This window comes from Anser brachyrhynchus, assembly GCF_964034855.1.
Source record: "Anser brachyrhynchus genome assembly, chromosome: 29".
Lineage (NCBI taxonomy): Eukaryota > Metazoa > Chordata > Aves > Anseriformes > Anatidae > Anser > Anser brachyrhynchus.
The window spans coordinates 1,328,189-1,338,232 of NC_137722.1; positions in this window are offsets into that span (position 1 = coordinate 1,328,189).

A 10,044-nucleotide genomic window follows, 5' to 3' on the forward strand; every position below is an offset into this window, starting at 1 on the left:
CGCAAGCCACGCCCACCACCCGTAAGCCACGCCCACCACCCGCAAGCCACGCCCACCACCCGCAAGCCACGCCCACCACCCGCAAGCCACGCCCACCACCCAGCCCCGTCCATCGCCGCCGTTAATTCACCCCCGTCTCCAAGTCCCGCCCCCGCCGCCGCCGGGCCACGCCCACCGCTAAGCCACGCCCACCGCCGTGGCTAAGCCACGCCCACCTGCAGTGCTCCCCCCGGCGGCCCGGAGGATTTGGGGGGGACATGGGGGGATGGGGGGGGGCATGGGGGTTACGGGGGGTGTGGGGTGCATGGGGACACGGGGGGGACATGGGGAATGGGGGATTTTTAGGACACAAGGGGGGCATGGGGGTTGTATGGGATTTGGGGGCGTGGGGTCATGGGGGGGCACATGGGGGAGATGGGGGGCAATGGGACACGAGGGGGGCATGGGGGTTACGGGGGGGCATGGGGGTATGGGGACGTGGGGGACGTGGGGGCATGGAGGGGCACAGAGGACATGGGGGGGGTGGGGACATGGGCGACATGGGGACACGAAGGGGTACAGGGGACATAGGGGCCTGGGGATGTGAGGGCATGGGGGGGGTGAGGGCAAGGGGGGGGGCGTGAGAGGAGCAGGGGCCTAGAGGGACATGGGGGACATGGGGACAAGGGGTGACACAGAGGCATGGGGCCACGTGGGGGGGACACAAAAAAAAACCGAAAACAATGGTTTAAAAAAAATAATTTTTTTTTTCCAGCTTCTTCAGCTCGATTTCTGACTGCGGCTCGCCGGCCGCCGCTCCGGGGCGGCAGGGCCGGGTGCTCAGCCCGGCGCCCTGGAGCCTGTCGCGTGCTCCGCTCCAGCTCGTGATGCTTTTTCCTTAAATTTCCGTAAATTTAAGGCGATGTTTCCGGCTTGGCGCGGCCGCACGCGGAGGAGTCCCTGCTCTAGATGGCAGCAGCCTCCTTCCCTTTCGGGCCGAGGCACCCAAGCACCAATTCCCCTTCCCTCCCTCACCCCGCAGCGGGGTCTGGAAGCCCCCCACGGACGGGGCTGCCCCGCAGACCCACCGAGACCCTCTCCGAGTTCAACCACCACCAGGAGCCCGGCTCCATTTTCTCCCTGACCCCAAAAAGAGGGTGGGAGGTGACCCCAAACTGGACACGGTGCCGCGATGCGGTCTGATGAGCGCTGAGCAGAGAAGAAGACGAATTTCGTCCCTCCTGGGGCAGGACCTCGAGCGTGTCGTCCGCTCCCCGAGTTGGGTGTCACCTCCGGAGCCGATCACTTTGTCCCCGTTGCCTCCTCGTGCTCACGGTGTGACACGGGACGGGTCCGGGACGGGTCCCCGTGGTGCTCCAGGTGCCACCGCCCTCCACCACCACGGGGCCACCAGCTCGGCCCGTTGCAGGGCAGGCGTTTCACCTTGCGAGGTGAAATAGTTTTGACAAATCACAGGACCACGAGGGTTGGAAAAGCCCTCCAAAATCACCGGGTCCAACCGTCCCCCTACCACCATCACCCACTGAACCCTGTCCCCAAGCACCACGTCCAACCTCTCCTTCAACACCCCCGGGGACGGTGACGCCACCACCACCCCGGGCAACCCGTCCCGATGCCTGACCGCTCTTTCTGAGAGTAAATTTCTCCTCATATCCACCCTACGAGATCCCATCCAGCGGGGAAAATTAATTATAGACGTTTGGAGGCTGTCGCGGGAGGCACAGCCCTCGCAGGGACGGATCGGAGATGTGGCCCTGCCACCTGCGCACGGCCACGTGGCAAAAGCAAACAAGGAAGGTTTAAGCCATGGGATTACAGAAATGCACGTGCTCGAGGCTGTTCGGCACCGAAACGTGCCCTGAGGCTGCGCAGCGGTGCGGAGCCGCCGGGGAGCAAGGGGAGGACGTGGAGGAGCCTTGTTTTCGGGTGGTGCCCACCGTGGAAAGGCCGGTGCCCATCGGGAAGGCCGATGCTCATCGCGAGACGTGGCTGAGGCTTCGGCTCGGTTCAAAATCAGAAAGAAAAAAAAAAAAATTTACGCAGCGTGACTGAGCCACGAAGCCTTACCAAATCCCTGGCCGAAGAATGGGAAAATCGGAGCGCCGAGCTCGCTGGGCGAGCGGAGAAATGGGGAGCACCCCTCGTCCCGTGCGCCCCTCGTGCCGGAGACGCCGAGCGCACGTCGGCCACGCGCCGGTGGAAGCGCTGCAGGATGGTCCTGGTGTGTGCTTGGGTTCGGCAGCGAAAATCTCAGCCTCACGCACCCCAGGGCCGAGCACAGCCTTCGGAGGACATTAATAAAATGTCGTGTGCCCTTGGGACTGATGGCTGCAGAGACCTGCTCGACCTTGGGGGTGGATGTGCTGTTAGTGCTTTTTTTTTTTTTTTAAGCAGTTAAACCCTGGAAGGAGCCCAGAAACCTGCAAAAAATAAAAATAAAAAACCAACACCTTTTCTGGCACCTTCTTCTGCAGGAATTCAGGTGCTGCATGCACATACCTGAAAGTGCAATACGCGGCGTCAGCAAATGCCAGGCGGCCGTTCTGTGTCAAAACAGGTAAAATCAGTTCCGCTGTGGTCCTCTCTGCCCAGACTGGCTGTTCGCACACGTCCAGCCTGCAAATTACCCGGCAGAAATTCGGGGAGGGCTTCCACGGTGTCACCCCGACTGCGCTGAGTCCGGCTGAGCAGCGGGTACCAAAGGCGGAAAGATTTTGCAGGCCCCTTTTTTACGGGTGGAAAACCTTCACGACCGATCAGAACCGGGGAAGTTTGTTCCTTGCAGGTGACCAAGGTTCAGTGGGATTGTTTAGGGAGGATCAGGCCACAGCAGAAAGTCACCCAGGAAGTATTTGGGGACACAAAAAATGGACAAAGGGCTGGTTCTGGGGAGCGGGTCCATCACTGTGACCAACCCCGGAGGTGGCCAATGTGTCTTTTAAAAGGCTGCAGGAGGGATGTGGGAATCACAGGTGGGTGGATCTGCCTGCGGGCTGGGAGACGGGTTTGGGAGAGCTTGGGTTGCTTCTAAAAAACAACAGGACAGCGACTCAGGCAAATACCCTGCAAGGTGCTTTGAAAGGGTGCATACGAATAAAGTGGCCTCAAGGATGTAGCGGACATCGATTCCTAAAGAAATGCATTTTGCTCACTTGCTGGGGAGGAGAAAAGCCCCCCCCTGCATTAGCAGCCCCCCAGCAGATGAGCACCAGGAGCAGCATCGCCGACAGCCCCCGAGCGCAGGGAAGCTCCGAGGGACGGGCAGAGGGGTGGGCTGGGGGCTGCGCAGAGATTTCGTGGGCTCCTGGAAGGGAGACGACTCTCAGCAGGGTGGCAGAAAATGCACTTTCACGCAGGACGAAGGTGGAGCAGATCCAAAATGAAGACGAGGAAGCTTTGCATGACCTGTAGGAAGACGGGAGCGAGATCGGGTATTTGTCTGGCCGCCTCCAGCCTCCAGCACGATTTAGATTCAGATTTAGAGGATGGGTCTGGCAAGGACCTCGGCTCAAAGGTCCCAGGTAGGGAGGTAGGAGCAGAATCAGTGCTCAGCAGTAGCTTTATACCAGGTAGGCACAGGAAGGAGGGAGCAGCGTGTGCATCCCTTCGCTAGGAGCGGGACGGGAGGCGATGCCGCCTGCGATACGCGTCCCGGAGGGGCTGACATCACTGCTGCCGCGCAGACGTGCGTGTCTGGGCCAGCAGCACGAAGGGGAACGGGCACTGCGGGGCATGAGTCACCTCGTCCTGAGGTAAAGATCTCAGCCAGCTCAGGGGAATTGCACCCAAGAAGCGATTGCGCCCCAAATCCCTGCCAGAACCGTGGAGGCAGGGCTGGCAGCTGGCACAGGCGTGCGCCTTCGCGCTGAAGGAGTCTGGTTTGGGTCGGCTTTGTGATCCTTTTGGGATTACAGTGCAGAAACGTGCTGATCCTCAGGTGGAAAGGCGGTGCCGCTACCACCCCCAGAGCAACAACCCCCAAGTCTGCAGGGGGCACGGAGAAGCTGAGTGTGCATGGAGGCGCCTGGGCCGGTCAGTCCGTGGATCCTCATTCCTTGCCCTGATGTATGGAGACCGATGCAACCCCTGGACAAGTGCCATGCCACGTCCATCTCCATCGGGATGCTGCACTGGAGGAGAGGGGGCTTCCAGCCAAGGTTTCCATCCAGCATCACTCTTATCCACGACTCTGTCCGTTCTCAGACAAGAGGCCCGCATGGCTTGCAGGTGGACGTGGCTTTTCCATGCCTTTTGGGGTTACAGCAGAGAAAATGGGGGGGGTCAACCGGGCTGAGAAGAAGCAGGGAGGAAAAGACCCCTTCCAACTCGGTCAGTGAGATGAGTTTGGAGCGTCCTCAGCCAAGCAGAGGAGCAAGCACCCCCAAAACGCTGGAAGCAACAGCAACCTCAAGCTGGCCCTGGGATTAAGCCAATTAGAAGCTGCTGGAATTTGCATAGCCTAATTAAAGATTCACTGAGCAGACACAACGAGACCGAGTCTGAGCAGCCAGCCCGGTGCTCAGCGTTTCCCCGTGGGCTGCCCTGGGTCATGTTTCAGGGCATGATTCACATCCCACACTTAGGAAATCTCCGCTCTCACGGGACGGGACGGGAGCTGTGTCCTCCAGGGCCGTCATGCAGACGACGGACAGGGATTTTAATACCCATTTTATGGCGGACCGGTTCATTTTGGGTGATCTGGGGTTAAAAAAAAAAAAATCCCAGGCAGCCTCCTGTGATGCCAACACGTGTTCGTGCTTAACAGCTCACATTTGGCCTGGGTGCACTTCTTAACCCAACGATGCTTTGTCACCTTTTGCCCCAAAACGGGTTTCCCCAATCCTTAGTAAACCCCACAAAAGGGGGCAGCCCTGGATGGGATCTCATTTGCCCACCTGCTTCTGGGCGCTGCTTCTTGCAGAGATTTGGACCTTGGACCTTTTCTCCAGCACCTGGTGGCCAGGTTGCGGCGGGCAGAGGACTTCCCCCATTAATTGCCCCTGCCTGGCAAGGCTGAAGTCACCGCAACAGCTGGGAAACAGCAGCGATACAAGCCGAGGGATCACCTTCCTCCTCCTCCCTCTGCCCCGTGTGCCAGAGGGGGGAGAAAGCTGGATGGGGGCTAAATCTGGGAGCAAAACACAGAAAATCCGTCGAGATGCGGGCGGCCCCGTTTGTTTGCAGAGAGCTGGTATTTTATCCTGCTCATCTCTTGAGAATTTGTCCTTGAGGCTTTTTTTTTTTTTAATCCTTTACAGAAGCATTTCAGATACGTGAATAACAAGGAGAGGTGATTTAGATCCCATGAATATTGAAGACTCCGAAGGCGAAAACACGGAAGAAGGAAAAGTTAAGGAAATGAGGAGGTCCCGGCCCTTCCTGGTGAGAGGGAGGGGTTACCAAGGCTTCCTTAAAACAGCCCTGTTGGGAAAAACCATTGTTTTCCCTGCTCCTCTCCTAAACCCCTCCTTAAAGCCCGGGGCGGTCCGTGGGTCACTCGCTGGTGCTGGGTCCCAGGGCCTTGGTCCTTGAGCACCTCCCTGCCCCAGCATCCCGGCGATTCGGGGTCTCTGTGCCCCGGTGTCCCCGTGCTGTGGGGACTCCTCTGCGGTGCTAAAGGCTGCTGCAAGGCAAACCCCAAAGCCCTTTGCACCAAAACATCCCCGCGGCTGCAGCCCTCGTGTGAGCTGCTTTCCAAAATTTCATTTGATCTCGCTTTTCCCACGCGAAATCTTCTGGTTCTCGACCATCCGTAACACTGCTTGCTGAGGATTTAGGGGTCTTTTGCCCGCAAAGGGAGGCAAAAGCCATCGTTTGCTGATGGGTGATAATAATAAGCCCTTGCTGGATTCAGATCCAAGTGTTTACATGTCTTCAGAGACGCAAATCTGGGCATCATGTTTCAGGAAGAATTGGGAGAAGCAAACTGGATATGGAAATGCCATGAGAGCAAGACGTATCATGCTCCCCAAGCAGTAATTAAAAGAGAATCAAGTGCAAGCGCCTGGGAGACGGAGATCTTCCTTCCCAAAGCAGCAGCATCCATCCCTTCGCCATGCCAGGGGAACGAGGCTCCTGCTACAACCCAAAATGACCCCAAAATGGCTAAAAAGTCTCCGGCTAAATGGCTACGGGCAAAGGACTACGCTCAAAGGGCACCTATAGGATACCTGAAGGACAGCTGCTTTCTTTCCAACCAAAAAAAGCACACGAGAGCTTGTGTTAGTGCATGAATAGTGGTTAATTCTGTGCCAATTAGGAGGTAAAATGCAGAAACGGAACTGCTTATTAAATTACAAATCATGCAGACTAAACCCGAAGATTATTTAACGCCAAGTGTTTCAGTGAGACACTTGCAAAACTGCGTTGGAATAATAATGTCACTGTGGAAATGGTATTAGTCAAAGTAATGAAAATATAAATTAGGAAAGGCTTAGACAATAAAAAGGAAATATATATAGGTTAAGGAAAAGAAACACATAAAGTATCTACATTAAAGAATAAAACAACATGCTTGGAGCAGAGTAATTTAGAGCCGTTTTCCCCACAATCATATTTTCAACACCAATTTGTTATCTCATCCCAGTAAGCCAAAGAGATGATAAATATTAAAGATTTCTTTTGTAACCATCTGCCAGCCAGCATCCTCATTACTAATAAAAGGAGTTGAGCCTCTTCTTGTTTTGCTTCTTCTGTGCAAACACACGAGGCCCTACCACTGACTTTCATGAAACTGTTCCAAAACAGAGAACGTGGCGAAATGCAAGCGTTTATCGAGCACTGCCTCTACGCAACAGGCAGAGGAGGGGAATAAGCTTCCAGCATCCTGCTGCCCTGCGCATCCCTGCATCCTCCAGAAATCTGCGCTCGTGTTTTTGGGATGGGACGGATCCCAAGCCCTCTGTCGCACGCGAGTGGAGCAGAGGAGAGGTTTGTCTGCTCCACGCACACGTGCAAGACACCTTCAGCTCCCAGACTCTGAGAAAAGCAGCCAGCAGCTGTGCCCCAGGTTCATTAGCACATTGCAATTAAATGATCCTGGGCGTAGCATCGCCATCATTTAATAACCAGATCTGGGTCTAGAGCTTGTCCCGGACAGGTACAGAATTAGCTCCTGCTCCGCAGCCAGCACGAAGCTGTGCTCTGCTCGTCCCATCATTGCCTTCTCCCTCTTCACACTGCACACCAAGGGGACCGGGTTCTGCAAACCGAACCAAAACCTGTCTTTTTCCACCCGAAAGAAACAAAAACCCCATCCTCACGTCTTATACCCACCCAGGCTGCACCATGCCCTTGCTCTTGCGCGTTGCCCGTGCGCCGCGGTCGCCTTGCTCCGGGGGACACCCGAGCCACCCGCCGCTGGTGCTGCTCCTGCCACGGGCAGGATGCAGCCCCCGGGACCTGCCAGCCAGCCTGGGCACCACGTCCTCTGTGGGAAAGGCCAGCCCCGGAGCTATAAAGAGAATTAGCCTGCCATGTCGCCAAGCTTTATTCGGCGCTGACACCGCGCGTTTGCTGCTTTTCCCACAGAAAGCCAGGGCCAGCCCGCCGCCTTCCTGGAATGCTGTTTTATCCCCAGCTTGATTTAAGAAAGAGCCCGAGAGGAGCCTGGAGATGGAGGGGCTTGAAATGGGCCTCGCAGATCCTGCAGGAGCAGGGGAAAGGCTGGGAAAACACCCCAAAAATGGCCTGGCAGGGCTCGGGGGGGGCCACGTGGAGGTCACAGCACCGCCAGTTTCTCCCCCATCCTCCCAGTCCTCCGCACCACCCCAGGACAGGCTATTTCTGCTGCCCCCTCAGCTATTTAAAGCCTGAAGCTCAGGGCACCAGCCCTGCCAGAGCAGCTGGCAATTATCGATTTGTGCTAATGAACAACGAGGAAACAACAGGCGACGGCGAGCCCTCGGCGCCTGCACCGCAAGGGGCTGCCCACGGGGCCGAGATGCCCACGCTCGGGGCAGCAAATGGCAGAGGGATGGGAGCGACAAAGCCACAATGCGTCATTTGTGCGCTGAACCACCCATAAAGATGAGATTTTTATCTTTTTTTTTTTTAGCCAAAACACGTGAGATTTCAGCCATTACTCAAGTCCTGAAAAACACAGAGCAAAACCTCCAGGACTTCGCCTGCGGACGCGGATCGCTGCCGCTGAAGGTCTGAGCTCCGAGGAGACCTGAGGGGTAAAACAGACACTTGCACAAACACCAGCACCACCAGTTTCAACTGGGAACGATCTGGGAGGCGGCTCGGCAGCCAAAAACCTTCCCTCTGCAAAGCCACCCAGCTCCACAGGTCCCCGAAAGCCTACCACGCTCCGCACGAAAGGCACATTTGCACGGGGCCAGGCCTGCCTGCTCCGGGAGATTAATTATTATTCAAGCGCAGATAAAATGAGCAAGTTAAACACAGCGATAAAGGGTTAGATAAAGCAGAGCTGTTTGCATTTTATGGCAAGGCAGGAGCTCGCTGCTAGGAGCTAACCAGACTCGGGCAGCTGGTGCAGCCTTTGGTGTCCCCGTGGCCGCAGCAGTGACCCTGCGTGCTGGTGGCCGCACGGTTGCAATATTCCTGCATTCCTGTGCTCGGCTTGCACAGGGAAAAGCGAAGGCTGGATGCACGTGGGGCTGCTGAGGGCAAAGTGCTGGGTTTCTGTGCTGGCCACCGGAGCAGTGGCATGCCCCAGAGCCCTGCCATATCCCCGTGCTGCGCGTCACCGGGACCTGCGAGGACGCAGCAGGGACAGCATTGCCGCCTGACGGTCTCATGCTCATCCTCGAGCAGCTCTTACTGGTCCGGTAAAGGTGGGATGCTGGGCTGGAGGGTGTCCAGAGCTGTCCTGGAGCAACGTCCAGCCTCATCCCTGGGGATGCTGAGCCACCGGGAGAGTGAACAGAGCCACGCCGCTCTGCTCTGCGCCTTCCCTGCGCACGCCACTGGAGCAGCCACGACCTCGGAGAGGTTTCCAGACCCCGCCGCTGCTGGGAGCCGTTCCCAGGAATGCGGGGTGGGAGGAAGGGAGGAGAAGGGCAGGGAAAGCTTTTTGGAGATGCTGGCAGAGCACCCGTCATGGCTGGGCGGGGAGGTGGGAACATCGGTGGGAGCATCCGCGAGATGCGGGAAGAGGGGGAGGACCCGCGGCTTTTGGGGGGCCTCGCAGAGCCTTCCTCGCTCCTCTTCCTCCTTCCCCACCCCTGCTTAATTCTCCCTCATCCGCACGGGGCCACGCGGTGCAGGGACCTCTGGAGCACCTCAGCAGGGACTCAGGGGCCTGGCAAAGGTGAGCGGATCCTCGACGTGCGAAGCTTGAGGCAGCCAAGGGCGCTTTCCATCAGGCCGGGGAACTTTCCAAAGGTTCCTCCCTGCCGCGGCCGAGCCAGCATCCTCCCTGCGCGCCGCGGTGGGGCCGGCTCCTGGCCCGCTGCCCTGCGGGAACAGCCCTGCTCCTTTAGCAGGAGCGTTCCCACCTCAGCACCAGCTCCTCGAGAGCAGGAGCAGCCCCTTTGCTGCCCCTCAATCTCTCCCACCTTCCTGTGCTTGGGCTTTGCTGGTCTTTGGAAAGCAACGGAGGAAAAGGGAGGTGTGCTCGAACATGGAGCTGCATTTGCCAGTGCCAAATCGTCCTTCCTCCAGCCCTTTTAGGAGGTTGTCACCAGGCTGGTGTCCTTTATAGCAAGCTGGGGCTGCGAAGCTCCAGGCTGGGGGGCTGGGCTTGTTTAGGGCCATGTTTCTGTGCGTTGCCTCCTGGAGCAGATGGGTGTCCAAAAATTGTCAGCTTCGGAGCCCTCCATGCTGCACAGGCAGGAACATGTGGATGGGGAGGTGTGGGCATGGACAGGAGAGATGCACACGGGGTGGGGAGAAGGGCACAAAGGTGGGGAGAAGGGCGCAAAGGTAGGGAGATGGGCACAAAACAGGGGAGATGGGCACAAAACAGGGGAGGTGGGCACATGTACGGACGGAGCAAGAGGTCTCCACGCACCAGGATCTACCGCTGGGCCAGCCCCGTGCCAGCACCACACTGCTGTGGTCTGTGGGGCTCAGGCC